Raw genomic sequence first — 27,779 nt, forward strand, 5'->3', positions numbered from 1 at the left:
CTGATTAAGTTAAAATTGAACAACATTTTATTGAGTCTTAAAGTAAATAAATATGAAATTGGTTACTGGATCCTTAAACTCTGGACATAATAAACTCTACATGGTGGATCCTTGATCTCTGGACATAAACAGAAATAAAATCTGTTAGTTTTTTGTCAAAAGCATTTCCTTTCAGACATTATTATTGGCATGAATGTAGTATTTCCATACCTATGAGCTGAGCTCTTGCAGATGTGCTGCAGGTCAGGTTTATAAGAACGCAAAACATCTCATTTTGGGAGGAAAAAACATTTTAGTCGATTGTAGTTTATTGTCTGTATTGCAACGTATGTAAAAGGTGTCATTTTATTTAAAGCGGCGATTCGTTTTGAAGTTAATAATTCCGAGCGGACTCTGTCTTGGCAGAGAGCCGCGCAGCGTTTAAAGCTGTGACAACGGAATGGAGGATGATTCTCATTTCTCAACTGCAAGACGAGTCCCAGTTAGTGACTTTAATCCACACAAAAGCGTCTGATGCAGATGGAAAAGTGCTATATAAATGCAGTCCATTTTCTCATGATATTTTAATGGCTTTCAGAGGGGTTAAGAAGCGGACTTACCGCTTCTGAAGAGCAGCGAATCAAAGAGCCATGAGCCACCGAATTGAAGCATTGCTTCAAACTGGAGTTGCGCTGCAGAAACGGTTGATTACAGAAGCTGTATTGAAAATAAGTGTAACGGTCCAAAATTATAGCGTAACGCACCGTAACGCAAGTTTGCGCTAGCTAGAACCCTGTATATATATATATATACGAGGTCTATTAGAAAAGTATCCGACCTTATTATTTTTTCAAAAACCATATGGATTTGAATCACGTGTGATTACATCAGACATGCTTGAACCCTCGTGGGCATGCGAGAGTTTTTTCACGCCTGTCGGTTACGTCATTCGCCTGTGGGCAGTCTTTGAGTGAGGAGTCGTCCACCCGCTCGTCGATTTTTTTCATTGTTTAGGAATGGCTCAGAGACTGCTGCTTTGTTTGATAAAATTTTTTTCAAAACTGTAAGGCACAACTGAGTGGACACCATTCAATAAATTCAGCTGGTTTTCGGTAAAAATTTTAACGGCTGATGAGAGATTTTGGTCTGGTAGTGTCGCTTTAAGGACGGTGGCGCCTGACGGCGATCTGCGCTTCGAGGCGGCAGCGTCTCGCCGTTTCAAGTTGAAAACTTCCACATTTCAGGCTCTGTTGACGCAGTAACTCGTCAGAGAACTTTCAGAAGAAGTCGGCATGAGGAGTTTATTTGGACATTCCATTGTTAACGGTCATTTTGTAATGAAAGAACGTGCGGGCAGAGTCGCATGTCGGGCTGGACCCGACCGCGGGGGGTCGCGGCAGGAAAAACACCTCCATTGGAAACCTTAACGGGCAAGTTGGAACATGCCCAAGCTGTTAAACAATTTCTCAGTTACTCACTTGTTGAAAGCCATTAAAAGCCGCCTGAATTCTACAAATGGTTTTCAACACGGAGGTGTTTTTCCTGTCGCGGCGCACACAGATTTGCCGAGTCGTCACGGAAACGACTCGGCGAATTTGCGCGTACGTCTTTCATTGAAAAAATGTCCTTAAACAGTGGAATGTCCGCATAAATTCCTCATGCCGGCCTCTTCTGAATCTTCTCTGTTCTGTCACGATGTCCTGGGTGAATTAAGCCTTAAATTAGGATGTTTTAAGCTCGAAACAGGCCGACGACGGCGCCTGGAAGCGCTGCAGGACGTCCCGCTCTGTGGGAAGTCCTTACAGCGACAGAAACACCCCATAATCTCTCATCAGCTGTTAAACTTTTCACAGAAAACCATTTTAATTTCTTGAATAGTGTCCACTCGGATATTCCTCACAGGTGCAGAAAAAATTTTGATAAAGCAACGCGCGCCGTATCAAGCAGCGTGTGAAACAAAGGAATTCAGCCGAGAGGGCGGGACCACATCTCACTCAAGGCCTGCCCACAGGGAAATGACGTCACCGACACGTGTGAAAAAACTCATGCATGCGCACGAGGGTTCAAGCATGATTGGTGTAATCGCATGTCATTCAAATCCATATAGTTAAAAAAAATAAATAAAAGGGTCAGTTTATTATCTAAGAGACCTTGTATATATATATATATATATATATATATATATTTTAGGGGTGCTTAAAATATATTTAGGGGTGCTTGAGCACCCCTAAAAATAGGCTAACTCCACCCCCGTCAGAGATGTAACAGAGGTCAGAGGTATACAGGGTGAAGACAAGAGGGGTCAGTACCATGCCCTGGGGTGCTCTGTTGCTGATGACCACAGTGCCCCTCAGCCTGGCATTGCCCTGGAGAACAAGCGGTTCGATGGTGTTGAAGGCACTCGAGAAGTCCAGGAAGAGAATCTTCACTGTGCCATTTCCCTCATTCAGATGCGAGTGGACTCGGTGTAGCAGGTAGGGGATGGCATCTTCAACACCAACACCTGTGCTATACGTATGTAAACTGCAGCCAGTCCTGGGCGTGTTGGACCTGGGGTTTGAGGAAGTCGAGGAACAGCCACTCCAACGTCTTCATCAGGTGTGATTGACAATAAAAAATATATATTTAAAAGGCAGGGTGTCTGGGGGGGGGGAGCTCCCCATGAAGCTGAAAGGCAAAAAATATATATTTAAAAGGCTGGGTGTCTGAGGGTGGAGCTCCCCCAGAAGCTGAAAGGTTTTGGCCATGCTCATGCTCCACCAAAGCATTTACTCAAAAAAAAAAGTCTGAAGGACCCAGATAACACAGTGAGATGCTGAAGAACTTCTCTTGTCATGTCTGCAACATATACATATTATTATAGATGACAGCTGCCCTCAAAAATATTATGTATTGTTATATGGCTGCGACGCTATGCGCGCTCTGATTGGCTGATAACCGGTCGGATATTTTCCCATATCAGACCAGTTTCCATGACAATCAGTCCGAAACACATATTTTCTTTACAAACCAGAAGTTAAAAACATTAAAAAAAAGCAAGTCGGACATAACATACTCCATAAATATTTAAACAGCAACTGAAAAAACATAGAGATTGAAAGCTTACCAGTTAACGACTGGAGCATCTGTTAGCAAGTTCTTCATGAGAGTGAAGCAAACAAGTTGGACTGTGAACCATCAGCAGCTTTCATCTTCAGACGATGCTGTAAGTTTGTGTGTTTATATATATAATCGCCATATAATAAAGAATTATTAACCTCACTTGTTCGGTCTGTACGGGGATATCAGACCCCCGTGTTTTTCACACAGACCTGGCTTCGTTCAGTCTGTACTGACAACACGTCGGTCTGATATTTCCCTGTACAGATCTCACAGTCGGTTAATAATCCTTTAATAAACACCCAAACCAAGGTTAGCAGATTACAGCCTTAGCATTTCCAGCAGTTAGCAGTAGTTTGAAGATGTTAGGTCGAGTTAATCCAAGAATACTGAAAAAAATAGGCAAAGGGTATTCACCCAACCGTTGGACAGATAAATATAATGTCTTACCTTATTCGCCCAACCGTGACTGTGTATTTGACACGTTTTGTGCATCTAAACTACGTTTTTACACGCCTTTTTTAAGGCTCTATTGCGGCGTGAAAAGCGGCGTATGTTTGACACATTTAACGGCGCCGTTTTTAATTACTACGAGAAAAAAAAAACGCCGCAATGGATGAAAGCAGACAAACTTCATAAGCATTTTATAGGAAGCCTGTTAACGACGATGAAACAGTTTTTATGAACAAAATGCTGCTTGTTGGCTGTAAGATGGTGTTAGTTTGACACAGTTCCCTGGGTGTGATGAACCAAACAGAACCACTTTAGATCACAGCCCCTCTGCAGCCAGCGAGAAAATATCCGCCCTTTTCCCCCACGTTGAAACCGGAAGTGAACTAACAAGTGTGCTCATTGTTCAGTTGTAGTTGGGCATATATTGTCGCGTATTTACTTTATTGAACCAACAGTTGGGCGTATAGCCACTCCGGAAAAATAAGATGGTCCTCATTTTTAATAGCCACACCAAAGTAAAATCATGAGACTAACCACTTAGACCTCAAAAATATGATTTAATAAAGACCCAAACAAAGGTTAGCTTGTTAGTTGAGCTTGTTGGAAAGGTGCTAATGGCCTTAGCATTTGTAGAGTTATGTGTAGCTTGAACATATTATGTGGAGTTAATCCATGATTACTGAGGAAAAAACTTTCCTAATTGTTAACTGCCACACTGAAGCAAAATCATTATGATTATAACTGCTTAGCCCGCAAAAACATGATTTAATAAACACCCAAGGCAAGGTTAACCTGTTAGCCTCTCTGCTCAAGAGTGAGCATAAATGTGCAGCCTACGTAAACATAAGGATTTCCACAGTGATCCAACCCGTATAACTTTTGAGAAAAGAATTACACGGTATTGGATGGGCTACAAACTGAAACCTCACCGCTAGATGTCGACAAAAAGTCCGTCAGGCCATATGTTTGATTTTTGTAACCGGTCACTTGTTCTCACTCCCAAATCATCCTCTACAAATTGAACATAGTCTATATAAAACTTTTTCCTGCTTTCAGGGCAATACAGAACTTAATGTTCTTGGCTGAGTGAGCAATGATGACAGTCTTTTCTGAATTCACCAACTTCACAAGACTTTTTCCTTCTCTAAAGCACGACTCTTACCCAGACGCCTAAATCAGAGAAATGTTGGGGCCGTCATCATATCGTGTTGGGTTACTCAGCCGTGTCCAGGATGTCAGGATAACAAGCTCTCAGGCAGCTTCCTCCAGAGCAAGCAAGGTCAAGCTAATGAGGGCTCTTATAGGCATGAGATGATGGGTAGAGGGGCTATCAGGGGCGGGGGGCAGGGTGGGGGGGCAGTGCTGATTATTGGGTTTCTGTGATGAAAACAGCCTCTGGACAGGGTGAAACGGGGGACGGTGGGATAAAGAATGAAGTTGGAAAAAGCATAGCATGACTGTCAGTGACATAAAAGGCCCTTTCTGGGCAACTGATGAAAAACTAATCATGATAAATGACCGTCATTGATGTTATAACATTATGTGCACGCACACAGAAAACCAAGTGCTTTCAAAGGAAACCAAGTTTGCCTTAAAAATATGGAAAAACATGCCTTTTGGAGGAAAGCACCATTGGGGGTTTTTAATTTCATCCTTATAAATCATCCAAAATATGACACGCCACTGTTGGCTGCGTGCAGCTGTAATGAAATACATGCATCAAAACCGAGGTTACGGCGAACACGGGGACGCAGAACTCTGTGTTCAGCAGGAAGTTGTTTACGCTGCTGTTAGCGTATCACGGGGGGACAGATTTGAATATGAAAGCAAATGCAAATGTTTTTTTTTTTTTGCATATGTTGACATTTGCAGAGATTTAAACATCTCTATTTTTATTTATTTATTTATTTTTTTAAAGGAGTGTGTCATGTTAAAAGTGCCATCGGAGCACCAGAGCTGACATGTTGTACTGTGAGACATGGCGTGTCTGTTGTTAGCATACGGCTTTTTGCTGCTTTGCAAGGAAATGAAAAAATAAAATGGTTTAAATCACTCACAGTGGACTGACAGCAACCCACCTGCTAATGGCTGTAAACAATGTTCTGGTCACATTTTCCAGCTCAGGTTCAACATTTGCAAACAATTCCTGCAATAAATGGTGCATTTGATTTTGAGCAATTCTCCATATTGCATATAGGTGTAATTGCCCCAGAATGCATTGCATCGTCAACATGCAGTGTTTTGTTGTTTTTTGTTGTTGTTGTTGTTGTTTATTTATTTATTTATTTATTTTGGTCACTTTCACATGTTTTGCAGCATCTGTTAACTATGATTTATTACATCCGCCAAGGACATAATAAAATCCTCAGCGTTTATTTATTTATTTGTCTGTCTGTCTGACTGTTAGCACGATTTTCGCCACAGATAGATGTCAGACAAACAAAGACTTCATTACATTTTGGAGATGATCTGGGTCCGGATCCAGATTCTGGATCAACTTTCACTTTATATAGGCTTTGAAGGATTACTGTTAGCAGGATTACATCAAAACTACTGCATGGATTTAGACAAAATTTTCAACAGAGATACGAGGTCTATTAGAAAAGTATCCGACCTTATTATTTTTTTTCAAAAACCATATGGATTTGAATCACGTGTGATTGCGTCAGACAAGCTTGAACCCTCGTACGCATGCATGAGTTTTTCCACGCCTGTCGGTTGCGTCATTCGCCTGTGAGCAGGCTTTGAGTGAGGAGTGGTTCAGCCCCCTCGTCATTGTTTCATTGCCAGGAAATGGCGGAATGATTTGGGCTTTTTTTCCATCAGAATTTTTTCAGAAACTGTTAAAGACTGGCAGCTGGAAACCATTAGAAAAATTTATCTGGCTTTCGGTGAAAATGTTACGGGCTTGGTAGAGAATAAGGAGTGTTACTGTCACTTTAAGGACGGCCCCCAGCGGCTGTGGGGCACGCCATGCTCCGAAGCCGCCATCGACAGGCTGAACGACCATTTCATTTCTAAACGGATGGCTGTCTGGATCCGCAACCTTCGTGTGCCATTTTCTTGTTATCACAAGAGCTGGACATCAACCATTTTCCAGCAGATTTCACTTTTAACAAGAGATTTTGTCATGGAAAGCCGAGCGGAGGCTTCGCGCGTCACGATGGATTCGCTACTGGAGCGACACAAAACCACCTCTGTTTTGGTCTCACAGGACGGCTTTGAGATGGAGTTCAGACAGCTGTCGGTGGTTTTGCCATCAAGTGATTATCCGAGAAATTGTGGATGTGCCTGGACATGCCAGAACATGTCCCGTGAGGCTTCATCACGGCGTTGCTGTGCGCCATGCGGCACCACCGCGACACGCGAAGCCTCCGCTCCTCTTTCCATGACAAACAGTGGAATGTGCCGTTCATTTCTAAACTGGATGCTGTGTTTTATCCGGGACGTCGTTTGACTAGCACAGGAATTATGAAAAGACGTGGACATCAATACTTTTTCGGCACATTGAGACAGACGTGCGGAGGAATTCCGCGCGTGGCGGCGGTGCCGCATGGCGCACAGCAACGCCGTGATGAAGCCTCACGGGACATGTTCTGGCATGTCCACGCACATCCACAATTTCTCGGATAATCACTCGATGGAAAAACCACCAACAGCTGTCTGAACGCCATCTCAAAGCCGTCCTGTGAGACCAAAATGCAGGTGGTTTTGTCTCGCTCCAGTAGCGAATCCATCATGACATGCGAAGCCTCCGCTCGGCTTTCCATGACAAAATCTCTTGTTAAAAGTAAAATCTGCTGGAAAATGGTTGATGTCCAGCTCTTGTGATAACCAGAGAAATGGCACACGATGGTCACGGATCCAGACAGCCATCCGTTTAGAAATGAAATGGTCGTTCAGCCTGTCGATGGCGGCTTCGGAGCGCGGCGCGCCCCACAGCTGCTGGGGGCCGTCCTTAAAGCGACAGTAACACTCCTTATTCTCTACCAAGCCCATAACATTTTCACAGAAAGCCAGATAAATTTTTCTAATGGTTTCCAGCTGCCAGTCTCTAACAGTTTCTGAAAAAATTCTGATGGAAAAACAGCCCAAAACATTCCGCCATTTCCTGACAATGAAAATCCGCCGAGGGGGCTGGACCACTCCTCACTCAAAGCCTGCTCACAGGCGAATGATGCAATCGACAGGCGTGGAAAAACTCACGCATGCGCACAAGGGTTCAAGCTTGTCTGATGCAATCACACGTGATTCAAATCCATACGGTTTTTGTAAAAAATTATTACTTACTACTTACTATTAGGATACTTTTCTAATAGACCTCGTACATATTAGGCCATGAAAACTCCATTAAATTTTGGAGGTGATCTCGATCCAGATCCAGGTTTTGGATCAAGATTTCACTTTATGTGTGCTTTGAAGGATTACATCAAAACTACTTCATGGATTCTCACCGAATTTGCCCGACAGATACATATTCAGCCATAGAAGACTCCATTGAAATTTGGAGGTGATCCGGAGCTGGATTGGCAGACATCAGAAATCTCTGATTGCTCTTGTTTTGACATGTGTCCATTAGAAAGCCCTGCAAATTTGTCCGATTTTAGAAGAGTGTGACTGTGAAGGCGTGGGGAGGAAGCAGCAGTGTGTGAATACTGTATAAACGGGTGAATGTGAGGCGTCACTTTCATGCATGTTGAGCATTTGCCTCAGATGGAAATGTGTTACATGAATACAGTCCATTTGCCATTCAGCAAGCTGTACATTTGAATAATGTGTCATTTATAGCGTTGCTGAAGCGTGTATAGCGTGTTTGAAGACATAGGGCCACGAATGTGCAATAACATTAATAGAAATGTAAAATTCAATGATGGTTCAACTTGTTGGTTTGTATGAATATTGTGTTATTTGCTCCATGATTGTTTTGTGTACTGTGTGTGATTTAAGAACTATATTCTAGACTCAGATCCAGGAATATATGAATGAATTACTAGAAATTCTGACATATTTCTTGAAGGGGTTAATTTCATTTAGCAGTCCCACTTTTGCATCACATAACATTCACATGTAACATCAGATTAACTGATTTTAGAATTGTCATTTGTTTTACAGTATACAAATAATGAATGTTTATGAGTTCAATGGTACAAATATTTCATAAGGTGAAAGGTGGAATGTTCCATTCAAGGAGTTGAATGGTAAGTTCCAGCTTTCACCGAATTAAATATTCGTTCCGTTGAAAGAATGGAAGAACATTCATTATTTGTTTTATATAATGACTAAAATAGATCCTCATCATTTGATATTTTATTCATTTAAAAACAACAGGGACTTACATTTTGGTGTTTGTCCCTGGTGCTTGTCCGTGAACTTTAAATAGCAGTCCAAAATTGTTCTCAGTCAATCTGGAAATACAGTTAGATAGTTAAAAAATAATTCTGACGATGTAGTCAGTTAGCACCGTCAGTTAGCTCCTTCAAATCGTCGTCTGTCAACAAAACAAACTCCGCTCTGTTTAGCTAAACACCGCCCCCACTAGTGGGAGGTGGTCACAGTGTACAATGGTACAAAACGTCTGGAACCAAACTTGTACGGAAAATGGAACCAAATTGCACGCTAAATGCAACGCAACACAAATGGGACGAATAATCTATGTCACATGACATACAAAGCACCAATCAAATGACAAGGATCCGCTCAGCCATAATATAATTCTAAATCTCCCATAGGTCACAGATTTTCCTGTTCAACATGTAATGCACTTTTTCAAACAACAACAATAACAGATTCATCAATAAAGCTTCATTTGTGGTATTTCTTTTCCGTAATTCTTGCAGAATATCAATCACAACCTTCAGGAAAGATGACAAATGTTTCCAATAGGATTAGCTAAGGGATCAAGTGAATCCCATGTTTTCGTCTTGATAATGTTGTCATTTCAGCTGTTCTGCTGGTAAATTTTTTAAACTTGCATTACTCTTGGTTTTGAAGAAGGCCAGTGTTGCCACAGTTACTTTGAAAGAGTAATCTGATTACTGATTACTCCTTGAAAAAATAACTTATTTGCTTTACTGATTACGTAATTTCAAATGTACTTAAGGGCCCTGTCCCACTGGGTTTTAGGAGGATTTGCGTATGGATTGTGCACAAAATTGGCCCATATTTGCCAAACATCCGCAATATCCATGTAACATACCTGTATGAGTCGGCCGTCATCCGAACACGCCTGTGATCATCTGCAGAGGCACACATGCCTGCAGCCAGGATTTTTGAGTAGCTCAAAAATCTGGATGCGAATGACATCCGCCTTACATACTCAATACATACTCAATTCATACACAATACATACTCACTCTATGCGCTGTATATCTGCCGTTAACCTCTGATATCTGCAACTGACGGGGATTTGCAGCTTGGCAGCGGACTGGGACAGTGTGTAAAACAAACATATATCGTGCCTATCACGTCCACATCACAAACTAAAATAAGTTGTAGTGAATGCATACAAATTGGCCACAAATAAAGCGTTTTTATTACATCTGCTTTGCAGCTGATTCGCGGACAATCTGTGAATGCATAACAAACACATCACGTAAACCCAAAGTACTATATGTGGCAGAAAGTGACATACCTGCCAGTCAGTGCCGGTCTGGCTGTGTAAATCCACAAAGACGTAGCTGCTGCAATCCAGGACTTTTATTTAACACCAACAAAAGGAAGAGTTGCAGTTTAGCCACAACTCACGCTGAACTCTGTTTTCTGTGACACTCTCAAAAAAAAAAAAACACACCGTCTCACACCCCAAGCGGTTTCCCCCTCCCACTCCCCAAACTCATGAACAGTTAACCCTCGCATGACAACATGAACAATAACTCTGTGATCAACTTGTCCAAGTCCAGCACTTGCTCCAGAGGCTGTACTGTTGGTGTGAATAGTGATGCTGAAAGGAGCGAGTGCGCTTATTTTATGACCGCAATGCAGATGCCGTGCACGCGCAACATGTGCGCGATGCATTCATAATGTCAAATCAAATCAATTTTATTTATATAGTGCCAAATCACAACAAACAGTTGCCCCAAGGCACTTTATATTGTAAGGCAAGGCCATACAATAATTATGGAAAAACCCCAACGGTCAAAACAACCCCCTGTGAGCAAGCACTTGGCAACAGTGGGAAGGAAAAACTCCCTTTTAACAGGAAGAAACCTCCAGCAGAACCAGGCTCAGGGAGGGGCAGTCTTCTGCTGGGACTGGTTGGGGCTGAGGGAGAGAACCAGGAAAAAAACATGCTGTGGAGGGGAGCAGAGATCAATCACTAATGATTAAATGCAGAGTGGTGCATACAAAGCAAAAAGAGAAAGAAACACTCAGTGCATCATGGGAACCCCCCAGCAGTCTAAGTCTATAGCAGCATAACTAAGGGATGGTTCAGGGTCACCTGATCCAGCCCTAACTATAAGCTTTAGCAAAAAGGAAATTTTTAAGCCTAATCTTAAAAGTAGAGAGGGTGTCTGTCTCCCTGATCTGAATTGGGAGCTGGTTCCACAGGAGAGGAGCCTGAAAGCTGAAGGCTCTGCCTCCCATTCTACTCTTACAAACCCTAGGAACTACAAGTAAGCCTGCAGTCTGAGAGCGAAGCGCTCTATTGGGGTGATATGGTACTACGAGGTCCCTAAGATAAGATGGGACCTGATTATTCAAAACCTTATAAGTAAGAAGAAGAATTTTAAATTCTATTCTAGAGTTAACAGGAAGCCAATGAAGAGAGGCCAATATGGGTGAGATATGCTCTCTCCTTCTAGTCCCCGTTAGTACTCTAGCTGCAGCATTTTGAATTAACTGAAGGCTTTTTAGGGAACTTTTAGGACAACCTGATAATAATGAATTACAATAGTCCAGCCTAGAGGAAATAAATGCATGAATTAGTTTTTCAGCATCACTCTGAGACAAGACCTTTCTAATTTTAGAGATATTGCGTAAATGCAAAAAAGCAGTCCTACATATTTGTTTAATATGCGCTTTGAATGACATATCCTGATCAAAAATGACTCCAAGATTTCTCACAGTATTACTAGAGGTCAGGTTAATGCCATCCAGAGTAAGGATCTGATTAGACACCATGTTTCTAAGATTTGTGGGGCCAAGTACAATAACTTCAGTTTTATCTGAGTTTAAAAGCAGGAAATTAGAGGTCATCAATGTCTTTATGTCTGTAAGACAATCCTGCAGTTTAGGTAATTGGTGTGTGTCCTCTGGCTTCATGGATAGATAAAGCTGGGTATCATCTGCGTAACAATGAAAATTTAAACAATACCGTCTAATAATACTGCCTAGGGGAAGCATGTATAAAGTGAATAAAATTGGTCCTAGCACAGAACCTTGTGGAACTCCATAATTAACTTTAGTCTGTGAAGAAGATTCCCCATTTACATGAACAAATTGTAATCTATTAGACAAATATGATTCAAACCACCGCAGCGCAGTGCCTTTAATACCTATGGCATGCTCTAATCTCTGTAATAAAATTTTATGGTCAACAGTATCAAAAGCAGCAATGATGAATCAATGCCACAGTCAGTAGATGAACAAGCTCTTGCTTATTAATTAGCCTCCAGCATCACTCATCCATCAGTTTTGCGTATTCAGGACAGGTTGTCCTTTAAAAAAAAAAGTCTTTGTTGCTTCTAGAACACAAGATCAGATTTCAGCAATATATTGCACAGACTGTATCAACTGTGCCAGTCGGCATCAGCTGTCGTCTCCACCGAAGGTGCTTGACAGTCGGTTCTTCTGTGATGTCAGCGTTGGATGTGAAGGAACCTTAACGAAGAGACAGAAGAGAAGCTGCAGCAACAGCAGGAGACGTTACCCTTTGTGCATTTTTACAGGGGAACGTATTTGTGCACTTGACATCGATGGCGAGATTTGTGAGTCAAGTCAAATTTAACCTCTGCACTCATCAGTGCCTCCACTTGCATCACGCGAGAGAAACATGGAGAGCGAGTGAGCGAGCGTGGGCGTTGTTCACAAATGATTTACCACTAATATCAAAACGGGAATATATTCTATCTCAAATTCAATTTGGAAGAGAACGGTGTCAGCAGTGTGCCTGTCATCTGCGGTGATGGAAGCAGAGTGGGACGGATGTGAATGTCTTTTCTTATTTAACTCTGATTCTTGTGTGAGAAAGCACAAAATTAAATTTCAGCTCAGTGCTGACGAGGGACATCTTAACCTAATCTGGGTTAACATTTGGGAAGTGTGCTTCCCTGTAGCCTTTACTGCAGATGAACTGTAGGAGCGAAAAACGTCTCGTCTGACAATCCAGCACTTTAAAACCCTGATATTCAAACCGTGCCATTGTCATGAAAGTGATGTTAGATCTTTGTATGTCACAGGAGTCTGACTGACATGCTCTCACGTTCAATTGATTTCACCGTGACATGTCGTCTGCATAAACTGAAGACCTGCGTCATGAATGCACGTGCAGCAGCGGGCGTGGCCTGATGACACATCCCAGGCCGCCTGACAATTACAAATTCACAAATGTCAACCGAAAAGGAAGAGAGCTGCTGGAGCGTGGAGACACCATGTGTGTGTGTGTGTGTGTGTGTGTGTGTGTGTGTGTGTGTGTGTGTGTGTGTGTGTGTGTGTGTGTGTGTGTGTGTGTGTGTGTGTGTGTGTGTGTGTGTGTGTGTGAGAGAGAGAGACAGACTGCATCATGGGCATCCTCATTTATGGATTTGCAGAGCAGGAAGTTGCTGATGAAAAAGGAACATGCAGTAAGAAAAGATGGGACAGGAGGAAGCAGAGGAGGAATAAGGAAGAAATGAAAGTGGACAAGCATGAAAAATAATGAGGAGAGAGAATAGAATAGGAAGGCAAAGGAACGTGGACAAGAGACGAAAAATAAAGGAAAAATAATAAAATAAAGTTGTGGGACAAAGAAAAGGAGGAAGCAGAAATGGTAAGAAGGAACAGGAAGAACAAGGCAAAGAAGGGGGGAAGTGTGGTTAAAAAAGGGCAGAAAAAAGAGATAATCAGAATCAGAATACTTGATTCATCCCAGCGGGAAATTGCATAGGGACAGGAGGAAGGAGAAGAAGGTGAAAAGAAGGAAACAAGGAAGATGTGGTAAAGAGGGATGGGAAGGAAGCAAAAAAGGGACAAAGTGGAGGAAGGATGAGGAAGAAGGGGAAGAGGTGAGTAAAAGATTTTGAAAAGAGAAAACAAGTGCAAAAGGAAGGCAGAAGAAAAAGCAGAAAGGAGGAAGAAGTGAATACTAAAGAATGAAGAGAATAAGATGACAAAAATGGGAAGGAAGAACAAGAGAATCAAGGGGTAGAACAAATAACGGGGAAGAAGGAACAAGAGGACCAAGGTGAAGAAGGAGGTGAAACGTCATTATTAAGGGCAGGAGGAAGGAGCAACTTGAAGGAAGAGGCGGGAGAAAAGAGAAGGAAGTGACAGTGGAAGAAGAAAATGAGGATTTTAAAAGATACAGGATGGAAGTCAGCAGAAATAGAGAAAGTAGAAGAAGAATGAGAAGGAATATGAGGAAGAATGGGAAGACGCCGGGAAAAGACCATGAAAAGGGTAAAGGAAGGAGGACGAGGAGGAATAAGGTGAAAGTAGGAAGGAAGAAGTGAAAGGGGAGGTACATGAAAAACAAAAATGAAAAGAGGGAACAAAAAGGAAGGCAAAAGAATGGGAAATGAGAAAATCAAGGGCTGTAATAAAGAAAAGGAGGTAGAAGAAAGTGGAAGAAGGAACAGGACAAACAAACCAAAGAAGGAGGTGAGGAAAGGAGGAAGTTGAAGGAAGAGGCAGGATGAAAGAACTAAGCAGAAATGAAGGAAGTAGAGGAAAGATGCAAAGGAATATGAGGAAAATGGGGAAGAAGCCTCGAAGAGGCCATAAAGAAGGGAAAGAAGTGAAAGAGGAAGCTGGGATAGGAAGAAGTGATGGAGTAAGAAAAGTAAAAAGGAGGAGGGAAAGGATAGTCAGCAGACACAGCTTCATCCCAACCTGCCTCACTGGGCCACACTAAAATACGAAATGGAGCGAAATGGGGACTGATCATCTCAAAATGGGGATAAAAAATAATGAAATGGAGCAGACTGACTCTAAATAAGTACTTTTATTTAATTGTTTGGTGTTTGCTTTTTGTGAGATGCGCTCAGTACAATGGTGCGCCATCTGGTGTTCAAGAGATGAAACTTCAGCCACTGGGTCAGTCCGCTCCATTTTGTTACATTTTACCCCAATTTTTTTCCATTTCCCTAAAAAAAATTAAAGTACTTAATTTAATCATATTTGGACTCAGTCTGGATCAGTCTGCCTATTTCGTTACATTTCACCCCCATTTCGCTCCAGTTTGTCCATTTGTATTTTAGTACAGTTGTTCCTCATTTGGGGCAGCACGGTGGCTTAGTGGTTAGCACTATTGCCTCACAGTGAGAAGGCCATGGGTTCAATTCCTGCCTGTGGCCTTTCTGTGTGGAGTTTGCATGTTCTCCCCGTGTTTGCGTGGGTTTCCTCCGGGTGCTCCGGTTTCCTCCCACATAGGTGGATTGGAATCTTTAACTTGTCCGTAGGTGTGAGAGTGGGTGTGGATGTGTTTGTTTGTAGCCCTGTGACAGACTGGCGTCCTGTCCTGGGTGGACCCCGCCTCAAGCTCTATGACTGCTGGGATTGGCTCCAGTCCCCCTGCGACACTTAATTGGACTGAGCGGTTGAAGATGAGTGTGTGTGTGTTCCTCATTTGGTGTTTGTGTGATGAGACTGTAAAAATTTTTTGAAGCTCCTTCAGCTTTTGAACGACAAATAAAATAAAAATAAAATGAAATTAAAAATAAAATAAAGGGTTATAAGCCGTGAGAAGAAAGGTTGTTTGAGGAGCGCTGAGGCGTGAGGTGCAGCCTGCAGTTTTCATTATTCAGCAGATGATAAGGAGTGATTCTGCTGTCTCTGAAATGACAGGAGGATCATTTCACTATCGAGGAGCCAGGAGGGCAAACAGTCCAGACAGAAGCCAGCGACGGCCGGGTCGCCACAGGGAAGAGACTCCTGAGCACCTATTAACTACAGAGCGTAAAGCTGAGCCACCGCCTGCAGGCAGGAGCTGCACCTCCTATCAGATCTGTTATATTGTTGTCAGCACTAAGGTGGCTTGGAGGAATTTAGGGAGGTGTTCTGCAGCGTGCACGGCATAGAAAAGGAAGCGTGCACGGGGACGTGAGCCGACGGGGGATCGAGTCAGAAAATTGTTGCGGCTGGAGCGACGACTGAAGTCGAATCCCCGCTGAGAAAAGGCTGACACATGTTGTAAATCTTCACAATTGCATCGTGACAAATTGAGGTTTAAAAAGGTCAGTGGTCATATTCAGCGGGGAGGCACCGGGGTCAGGAGACGGGTTATTACTGATTTTCAGAGTCACTGTAGAACACAGAAAACAGCAGAGTGGAAATTAATTATCACAACCCAAAATGTGACAGTCATATTGTAATCTGAGTAACGTGTGTTGTTTGTTCACCACCTCCTCCTCCAAGGTTCTTTGCCTGATTTCCACCAAACATGATAATGTGGCTGACGTCAACCCCAGAATTGCCTGATACATATGTTTCAGTAAATCCAGCAAAATTTGACTCAGATCATTTCCACCACACCATGGAACTGCCTTGGGTCCTAGGTAGTAGATAGATAGATAGATAGCTTTTATTATCATTGTCATTACAACAACGAGATTTCAGCACTCACATTCCACATACAAACAGCAATTAATCTATAATTAGTACTTGTTTACCGTAATAATAGCACACATCAGAATTAGGACAACACATATACATTTGACATTGTTTATGTGCACTAAACTTGAAACAGTCCATTTTCCAATTGAGGCGATGTGAGTGTGTTGGTAGTCACTGCAACTTGAAGTCTCGCCGCCTGCCAGCTTGGGAAGAACGGGGGCCTGCCGTGGGGGGGGGGGGGGGGGGCAGGAAGAGAGGTAAAAGGAGAAACTGGAGCATGCTTCAGTCCATGTGTAAGTCAGTTATTGTCTTTGTGGGTTGAGATAAGAATGGAGCCGAAAAATCTCACCAAGGTCTGAATAAATTCCTCTGGAGGTAAACAGTGGGCAATTGACCTTGAGGCTAGATAGCCTATAGTGTTGCAGCTGAGCAGTGAAAAACACTTTTTAACAGTTCCACTTGAACAGCCAAATCCCAATTATGAATTACGAATATTCCCAATTATGAATTAAGAATATTCACCGGCCTCCGAAACCTTCAGCTTCAACTGCAAGGCACGCATCAGTTCCAAGGTGTCATCCAATTTGTGTCAGAGTTGAAGAGTCAACGCAGTCTGAGAATGCACTGCCTTGCCAACCTCGTTAATCATGACAGACAAGCGAGGGCCTGTGGTTCTTGATGCCGCCGTCTTGCCAATTTTCCGGTAGATCAGGGCAGCACATAAGCCAAAAAGTACCGGCCCTGCTGCCATGAGACCAAAAATGAATAAATCCTCGACATCCTCAACGGAGAAAGGTGCCAAGCATGCAACACACCAAGACCCCCAGGAGTCGAGGACATAGCCCACAGGATACGTTCCATCTGGGCAGGTAAGATCCGCCGGTAACCACCCAGACAGACAGCTGTTCAATCCCCACCTCTCAAACGTAAGTGTGGGTAAAACCTTGGAATTCTCTAGCTGCTGGGGTCCTCAACACTGAGGCACCTGCGTGCTGGACCATGCACAGAGAAGAGCCACATGCCTAAAATGCTGTAGCTGATGCTCCCTCCTAATGTAAGTAATACTCATCTGAGGATCACTAAGTAACCATTTGTTTGGCACAAAAATTCCAGTGGTACACAAGAATCCCCTAAGAGACCTAGCAGCAAAGACTTGTAATTGTCACGTTAGGCCACGTTTAGTGTCCAGTTCTTACAACAATACAGTAAGACAGAAAGCACAAGGACCCTAAAGACCTGAACCTACATTCTCCTGCAAAGATATCAGCATCACCAACACCTCCATTAGCTTTTCCCATGCTTCTCGACAACCTGCCAAGATAAGTGAATGTTAGCATTGAAAGTTCAACACTTTACACACATACAGATATACTTCTGATAGCAGAGTCTAGAAAGTCAAAAGCCTTCATCTTACTCTTGATCCAATGACAAACCCTCAGACTGCATTTCCTCACTCATCTTTACCTTTGACTGGTCTGTTACTGCGCAACAGTAATCATGGCAATGCCCCCACATACAGTACACCAACCCCCTCCACACATGAACTAATGCATAACCCTAAAGCCACCTTGACACTTGCATAAATTTGGTCCTCACACTGGCACACAATCTTGCGTGCCAATGAGTAAACTCATCATAAACTGGCCCTGCGCGCAATGACACATATTGACACACAGTGACACACTGTGGCATGCAGTGGCTGCAAATAGGTTGTGTAATGTTCACAACTAGTTCATGCAAGTGGCATGAAATTTATGCATGTCAGAAAATTTGAACATTTCAAAATTTTCTTTGCACGCTGGCATACAGCCTCGTACAGTTTAGGGGAGGTGATGGTCTAGTGGTTAAGGTGTTGGGCTTGAGTCCAGAAGATCATGGGTTCAAATCCCCACCTGACTGGAAAATCATTAAGGGCCCTTGGGCAAGGCCTTTCAATCCCCTATTGCTCCCGGTGTGTGGTGAGCGCCTTGTATGGCAGCACCCTGACATCGGGGTGAATGTGAGGCATAATTAAAGTGAAGTAAAGTGCTTTGAGTGTCTGATGCAGATGGAAAAGTGCTATATAAATGCAGTCCATTTACAGTTTACAATGAGTTTACTCATATGTGGCGAACGAATTCGTGCAAGTGTCAAAGTGGCTTAACCCACCAAACATATACCTCCCCAAACACACACACATACATCAAGAACATGCTGCATTCACATGTTGGCTGTAAGCAGCAGACTGTAAACCAGTTATTCCATTGTTTTCAGTGAAAGGTTGACAGAAAAATTCTGCCACCTCTGGCTGTGAGCATGGCACTTGCCATCAAAAGTTTGCCATCAATGACTCTGTTTTATATTTAATGGGAAAGTAAAAATGGACTGCAAGAGATGGATTACTTAAGTGCGGAGAGTTGTCCCATTTTAATCTGGTAAACATCAATAATTTATGTGATATTACAGAGAGGAATGAATCTACAACCTCGCAAAAAGGCAACTTTTTTAAACTGCCATCAGAGCTAGGGTTTCCTGTTTGAATTATGTTTTAATTATAAAACCATGCAAAACTCAAAAAATCTCTGTCTTTCAGCTAAGTAAATTGTTGTCCACGCTGTTAGCAGTCTGCCACTGCAGATGACAGGATTTCTCCTATGGCAACCGCTGTGAAGGTTTTTCTGCATCCAACGTGAATGCAGCATTATGTTATCTTGCCTGAATCAGAAACATTTACAAGCTATTGTTTGCGGAATAGTTACATCTGTATTTTCTGTCTAAACTAAATTAAACTTTAAGTCATTGCAGTTTTTTTTATTTGTATAATTTTAAGTCTTCTGCTGATTTTCACAGCTTAACCTTTTTTTTAAATTCCACAGGATTAACTTAATTTTAGATTGTAAATATTCAGCCACTGTATTAGTCTGTCAAAGCTCCTGAATGTTTTCGATACGTCGGCTTCCGAGTTTCTGCCACTAATCCCCCTCTGAGTGAAAAGCTTCACAGATAGCCATGCTGTATGTAAACTTTCATTTCTTATCACATCTAATTCCCACTAGGACTCTTTCTTAATACTTTTTAATACCCTGCTGTTTCAGTGTGGAGGGCTACATGCTGTCTCAGCACTGCACAGACAAAAGCAGCGACGGACGGCAGAGATAGATTCAGCGGCTTAGTGTGGACGGGAGGGTCAGTCGACATTGTTATAAAAGGACCAAAGCAATAACCTGTGGAAGAGGAGTGTGGGACAAATGGACAAAAATGCATTTCTTGCCCACGTCTTTTCCTCTCAGCTGATTATCTCAGATGAACTGAGCCGTATGTTGCTCACAGGATTACACCAAAGGTTTTCAGATTATATCTGTAACATCTCATGGAAAGATGAATTAATTACTATCTTGTTCAGTCTTCTTTGTGATTGTCCTGGATCAAGACCAAGATCCAGGCTTTTAATGACACCCTGGACTGGAAATTACAGGTATATCTGGATGCAGGAAAAGTGTCAAATTTGTACAGACATTGACTTATCTCAGCTGTGATGTTTATGTCTCTGGCAGGGCCGTTTCACAGCATTTGGTAGCCCCAAGCAACTTGAAAGCCCCCCACCTCACCACCATGGGCGCAGTTTGGTGGGGGATAGGGGGGACATGTCTAACCCCCACCTTCTGACATATATGTGTGTACTTGAAACATGCTATGCCAGTCTTATGTGCAAACCATGTCAGTCTTATGTGTAAAACCATGTCAGAATAGTATCTTTGTTTCTGCAAGTTTGTCTTTTTAGCAGCATTGACTTGTTTACAACACCTGTTTCTTGTTTGGGACTGCATTTGCACAGAATTGAAACCAAAAATAGTTGCCTCTAGGGACTAGTGTCTACACATAAGTATCAGTGGACCATATGCTAATTGACTAAATTCTGAAAGTTAGAAAAGGAAATCAGAAAAGCTATCTGGGACCTCAGAAAGCCCATCTGCAATTATTGCTTGATCTCCAAAATCAGTCTATGCAAGTGAAATTATGTTCAGTATGAGTGTTGTCATTAGTGCCACTTCAAAAATTAAATCCATGATAAGTAATTTATCCTAAACTTATGATCTGTTGTTTTTTCAAACTTATCCAAAAACAAATCTTGAGAAAAAAAAAATACAGTATACGATAGTTAACAATTATTAAGAGCCTGTTCTTTCATATTTATGAATTTTACATTTTACCACATTACAGTTGTTTTTTTGTTTTTTTTTAATGAAAACTTAACCTATCATTCTTTTTGAGTTCTACACATGTGGTGATACCTTATTTACACCAGGATGTTAATAAAATCAATGCTGGCTATTCTCAGAATAAAGTACTTATATCCACAGTTTGAAATTGCATAAGTCAAATGGTGTCCACTTTATGGTCTTCTCAAAACATTAAAATTACTGTTCTGGATGCTCAGAATGCATCTGAGCTTATCTAGAAACCGTTGGCTTCTGACCCCCGGCCTATGGGCTTTGGCCCTGCGGGCCTCGCACTTTGACTCCCCCAATTTCTACTTCTAAATTGCAGCCTTGCTCACCACCCCAACCGACAGCTCACCCGAGTGTCTCGGACTCTCGTAGCATCTTTAGCTCAGATGCAGTTGTCACTCGATGCAGCTGCAAGCTGTTGTAGAGGCTGTCTGTCATTTGCAGTATTTTATTACAAACACCTAGAACAATATGGCTGGGTGTGTTTTGAAACATCCTAAGTGTCTAACATGTCCCTGCAAATACAGTATTCATGCTGAATGAAATTCTCATCTTGTATGCTAGATGAGAATTATTGGTCACTCAAAGCGACCACGCCCCTTTTTGCACAACTGTATGGTTTAAAACATGTTAAACTAAGAAGTTAGAAGAACAAAACAAAAAAAATCACCCCCTGTACTAAACTAAATACAGACACCAAAACTGTTTTTTGTACCACGCTATAAACATGTTTGAAAATTGGCCATTTTAACATGGACCCCTACGGGAATGCACTCTGTTTTGGTGCCAGCCTCAAGCAGCCAGTCAAGGAACTGCAACGTTTTCTTCTTCTGGGAGGGCTTCATGTGAGGTCATCTAAGTATACCGCTTGGTTTTCAGGAGCGATCATTGTCGATCTTACCACCTTCTGTACTTTGCTGCTTCCCTTTTCCTTGCTCATCTTCGAAATTATCCCACAGGGATGTACACGTGCAAGTTAAAGAGCGCATGTGTGTGAGGCTTTTGTGTCCAGGAGGAAAAAGACAGAGCGCCTGCTTTTTAAAGCAGGTACAGTCGCACTAGCTTCTCTCTCGGTAATTGCGCCTCGCCGTAAATGCTAATTTGGTGTCATGACTGCCTGACTGAGCGCCAGATGGGATTTTAAAAGTACCCAGCTTCTGTCTAATTTCATTTTGTTTAACTCGCCCCTCCACAAGCTCCTTTTGCATCTGTTTGTGCGCACGTGTGCTAAGCGTCAACTCAAACTTGAACGCTTTGTAAAGCGCCCGAGGACCTGTTGAAAAAAAAATCCCACACACAGTAAAACAGGGTGACTGATGCCATGTTGTAGGAAATGCTACCACATTGGCGTACTGTCATTGAATGCCCCCTAGCAAAGTAATTTCAAAGATTTATGAAGTTGAATGGGGAAGTGAAATGGTTTTGTGCTATTAGAGGGGATTTTAACATGTGAAAAAAGTGTGATTGCAGGTTTACCCTGTAGATGATGGGCAATAATGTGTCAGATTTGTTTTTAAAGGATTATGGGTGTGAATTTATGCACATTTGCGTGGATGCGAAGTTATTTTAACAAAAGCGCTTTCACAGAATGTCCTCGTCTTTTTTGCTGTCAGCACGATGATTGTCACATGAAAACGCCTCCGTGTTGATAACCATTCGTAAGATTTAGGCGGCTTTCGATGGCTTTCAGTCGAGTGAGTATCCGAGAAATTGTTTAACAGCTCGGCATGTTCAAACTTGTCCTGTAAGGCTTCCAACGGAGGTGTTTTGCTGTGGCACCGCGCCATGAGCGGCTGGGTGCCGACGCGCGAATCCGTCTGCACGTCTTTCATTATAAAATCTCCTTTAACAGTGGAATGTCCAGATAAACTGCTGATCCCGACCTCTTCTGAAAGTTCTCTGTTCTCTCACGACGTCCTGGGTCAACAGAGGCTTAAATTTGGAAGTTTTCAGCTCGAAACAGGCTGACGACGGCGGCTCGGGGCGAGGCTCGGGGCGCGGCTCAGGGCGGCGGCGCGCCATCCAGCTCCATGGGCAGTCCTTAAAGCGACAGTAACACTCCATAATCTCTCATCAGCCCTTAAAATTTTCACCGAAAACTGTCTGAATTTCTTGAATGGTGTCCACTCGGATCTGCCTCACAGTTTCTGAAATAATTTTGATAAAGCAAAGCTCCAGTCTCTCAGCAAGTTGTCAGACAAAGGAATTCCGACGGGAGGGGTGGACCAGTGCTCACTCAAAGCTTGCCCACAGGCGAATGACGCAACCGACAGGCATGAAAAAAACTCACGCATGCGCACGAGGGTTCAAGCTTGTCTGATGTAATCACATGTGATTCAAATCCATATAGTTTTTGAAAAAATAAAAAAGTCCGTTTCTTTTCTCACAGACCTCGTATATGCTGATGATATCATACTATATCTCCAAGAACCCTCAAAATCGCTACAAGAAGTATTTAAATTGATCACTATGTTCTCACAACTATCAGATTACTCTATTAATTGGTCAAAATCAATGATACTTCCTTTAAATGAGGATTCATGGAATCCTTCAACCCAAGATCCACACTATACCTTTCCTTCTGGCAATATTAAGTACCTAGGCATAAACATCTCTTCTAAATTAGGAGAGCTGGCCCATTTGAACTTTGCCCCACTCACTGACAAAATCTGTAACAATTTGAAACAATGGAACAACCTCCCCATCTTGTTGGGAAAGTGTAGTGACACAGACCCACAACAGCGGGCGTAAATGAACGGACAATGAAAGAGTCGAATAAGAACACTTTACTGTTGTGAATGAGCACAACCACAATACAGAGGAATACAGAATTTTGCAACAGTCAATCCACAAAGGTGACGTGTGGGCAGGCTAGAGGATAGAAGACGTCTGTCCTGAGAAGAACCGGAACCACACGATTTCCTCCGCCACCGAACCCGGAGAATACTGGAGCCACCAAGTCCCGAGTCCCCAGGTGGCCACCGTCTCCGAATGTCAGATCTGGTACTGCTGGCGAGGAGCAGAAACAATAATGGTGGAGATTCCACCTCCACCTCTCACACACACTCGTGCAGCTCCTGTCTCAAACACTTATCTGGCTGGGGTGTGAAGCGAAGCTGTCGCTGATTACACCAATCTCCCAGATAAGACACTCCGAAGGAAAACAGCTGTAAAACGAGTTCAATCTAAGACACAGTTAGTTTAAAGGCTGAGAATATTACCTTCACAGGTTGATGATATCTCGGCAACGAGGTGGAGATGATGTCCGGGTTTTATGGAGTAGTATCAATCAATCAATTTTATTTATATAGCGCCAAATCACAACAAACAGTTGCCCCAAGGTGCTTTATATTGTAAGGCAAGGCCATACAATAATTACGGAAAAACCCCAACGGTCAAAACGACCCCCTGTGAGCAAGCACTTGGCGACAGTGGGAAGGAAAAACTCCCTTTTAACAGGAAGAAACCTCCAGCAGAACCAGGCTCAGGGAAGGGCAGTCTTCTGCTGGGACTGGTTGGGGCTGAGGGAGAGAACCAGGAAAAAGACATGCTGTGGAGGGGAGCAGAGATCAATCACTAATGATTAAATGCAGAGTGGTGCATACAGAGCAAAAAGAGAAAGAAACACTCAGTGCATCATGGGAACCCCCCAGCAGTCTACGTCTATAGCAGCATAACTAAGGGATGGTTCAAGGTCACCTGATCCAGCCCTAACTATAAGCTTTAGCAAAAAGGAAAGTTTTAAGCCTAATCTTAAAAGTAGAGAGGGTGTCTGTCTCCCTAATCCGAATTGGGAGCTGGTTCCACAGGAGAGGAGCCTGAACGCTGAAGGCTCTGCCTCCCATTCTACTCTTAAAACCCTAGGAACTACAAGTAAGCCTGCAGTCTGAGAGCAAAGCGCTCTATTGGGGTGATATGGTACTATGAGGTCCCTAAGATAAGATGGGACCTGATTATTCAAAACCTTATAAGTAAGAAGAAGAATTTTAAATTCTATTCTAGAATTAACAGGAAGCCAATGAAGAGAGGCCAATATGGGTGAGATATGCTCTCTCCTTCTAGTCCCCGTTAGTACTCTAGCTGCAGCATTTTGAATTAACTGAAGGCTTTTCAGGGAACTTTTAGGACAACCTGATAATAATGAATTACAATAGTCCAGCCTAGAGGAAATAAATGCATGAATTAGTTTATTGCGTAAATGCAAAAAAGCAGTCCTACATATTTGTTTAATATGCGCATTGAATGACATATCCTGATCAAAAATGACTCCAAGATTTCTCACAGTATTACTAGAGGTCAGGGTAATGCCATCCAGAGTAAGGATCTGGTTAGACACCATGTTTCTAAGATTTGTGGGGCCAAGTACAATAACTTCAGTTTTATCTGAGTTTAAAAGCAGGAAATTAGAGGTCATCCATGTCTTTATATCTGTAAGACAATCCTGCAGTTTAGCTAATTGGTGTGTGTCCTCTGGCTTCATGGATAGATAAAGCTGGGTATCATCTGCGTAACAATGAAAATTTAAGCAATGCCGTCTAATAATACTGCCTAAGGGAAGCATGTATAAAGTGAATAAAATTGGTCCTAGCACAGAACCTTGTGGAACTCCATAATTAACCTTAGTCTGTGAAGAAGATTCCCCATTTACATGAACAAATTGTAATCTATTAGATAAATATGATTCAAACCACTGCAGTGCAGTGCCTTTAATACCTATGGCATGCTCTAATCTCTGTAATAAAATTTTATGGTCAACAGTATCAAAAGCAGCACTGAGGTCTAACAGAACAAGCACAGAGATGAGTCCACTGTCTGAGGCCATAAGAAGATCATTTGTAACCTTCACTAATGCTGTTTCTGTACTATGATGAATTCTAAAACCTGACTGAAACTCTTCAAATAGACCATTCCTCTGCAGATGATCAGTTAGCTGTTTTACAACTACCCTTTCAAGAATTTGAGAGAAAAGGAAGGTTGGAGATTGGCCTATAATTAGCTAAGATAGCTGGGTCAAGTGATGGCTTTTTAAGTAATGGTTTAATTACTGCCACCTTAAAAGCCTGTGGTACATAGCCAACTAATAAAGATAGATTGATCATATTTAAGATCGAAGCATTAAATAATGGTAGGGCTTCCTTGAGCAGCCTGGTAGGAATGGGGTCTAATAGACATGTTGATGGTTCGGATGAAGTAACTAATGAAAATAACTCAGACAGAACAATCTGAGAGAAAGAGTCTAACCAAATACCGGCATCACTGAAAGCAGCCAAAGATAATGATACGTCTTTAGGATGGTTATGAGTAATTTTTTCTCTAATAGTTAAAATTTTATTAGCAAAGAAAGTCATGAAGTCATTACTAGTTAAAGTTAAAGGAATACTCAGCTCAATAGAGCTCTGACTCTTTGTCAGCCTGGCTACAGTGCTGAAAAGAAACCTGGGGTTGTTCTTATTTTCTTCAATTAGTGATGAGTAGTAAGATGTCCTAGCTTTACGGAGGGCTTTTTTATAGAGCAACAGACTCTTTTTCCAGGTATTTCTAGTATGATGAAGTGTAGATGGGTGACAGCTGTCATGAGATAATGAGTGACAGCTGTCACCCCCGGCTGTGTCCGTGGCGGCAGCGCCCTCTCGTGCCTGAAGCCCGCACTTCAGGCAGGGCGCCTTCTGGTGGTGGGCCAGCAGTACCTCCTTTTCTGGCGGCCCACACAACAGGACCCCCCCCTCAACGGGCACCTCCTGGCGCCCGACCAGGTTTATCAGGGTGACGGAGGTAGAAATCGGCCAGGAGGGCCGGGTCCAGGATGAAGCTCCTCTTCACCCAGGAGCGTTCTTCGGGTCCATACCCATCCCAGTCCACCAAATACTGGAACCCGCGGCCCATTCGACGGACGTCCAGGAGCCGGCGCAATGTCCAAGCCGGCTCCCTGTCAATGATCCTGGCAGGAGGCGGCGCCGGCCCGGGAGCACAGAGGGGTGAGGTGTGGTGTGGTTTCAGTCTGGACACATGGAAAACAGGATGGATCTGCAGTGAAGCTGGGAGTTGGAGTTTCACTGCGGCAGGGCTGAGGATCTTGAGGATTTTGAATGGTCCGATGTACCTGTCCTTCAACTTAGGGGAGTCCACTTGGAGGGGGATGTCCTTCATTGATAACCACACCTCCTGCCCGGGCTGGTATGCAGGGGCCAGGGACAGCCGGCGGTCTGCATGGGTCTTAGCCCTCGTCCGGGCCTTCAACAAGGCAGAATGGGCGGTGCGCCACACCCGATGGCACCTCCGCAGGTGGGCCTGGACCGAGGGCACACCGACCTCTCCCTCCACCACGGGAAACAATGGGGGCTGGTACCCTAGACACACCTCAAATGGGGAGAGGTTGGTGGCAGAAGACACCTGGCTGTTATGTGCATACTCGATCCAGGCCAGATGGTTACTCCAGGCCGTCGGGTGCGCGGATGTCACACAGCGGAGGGTCTGTTCCAACTCTTGGTTGGCCCGTTCTGCCTGTCCGTTCATCTGTGGGTGATACCCGGATGAGAGGCTCATGGTGGCCCCCAGTTCTTTGCAGAAACTCCTCCAGACTTGAGAGGAAAACTGGGGACCACGATCCGAGACTACGTCAGTTGGTATCCCATGCAGACGGACGACGTGGTGGACCAGGAGGTTTGCTGTCTCCTGGGCCGTTGGGAGCTTCGGGAGGGCCACAAAGTGGGCCGCCTTGGAGAATCGGTCCACTATCGTGAGGATGGTGGTGTTGCCCTGGGACGGCGGGAGGCCTGTGACGAAATCCAGGCCGATATGGGACCAGGGACGATGAGGCACAGGAAGCGGCTGGAGACGTCCTTGGGATCTTTTGTGGTCTGCCTTGCCCATGGCACAGGTGGTGCAGGCCTGGATATACTCCCGGACGTCGGCCTCCATAGACGCCCACCAGAAGCGCTGCCGGACAACTGCCACGGTCCGTTGCACCCCTGGATGACAGGAGAGCTTGGAACCGTGACAGAAATCCAATACTGCAGCTCTGGCCTGTGGTGGGACGTAAAGTTGGTTCTTCGGCCCAGTTCCGGGATCCGTGCCAGGGCCTCCTGGACGGTCTTCTCCACATCCCAGGTGAGGGTGGCCATGATAGTGGACTCCGGAATGATGGGCTCCGGTGGATCCGACAGCTCAGTTTTGACTTCGTCTTCGTGTACCCGGGACAAGACATCCGATCTCTGGTTCTTGGTCACAGGGCGATAGGTGATCCGGAAGTCAAAACGTCCGAAGAACAGTGACCAGCGGGCTTGCCTGGGG

This window comes from Thalassophryne amazonica, chromosome 1 (genome assembly GCF_902500255.1).
Source record: "Thalassophryne amazonica chromosome 1, fThaAma1.1, whole genome shotgun sequence".
NCBI lineage: Eukaryota > Metazoa > Chordata > Actinopteri > Batrachoidiformes > Batrachoididae > Thalassophryne > Thalassophryne amazonica.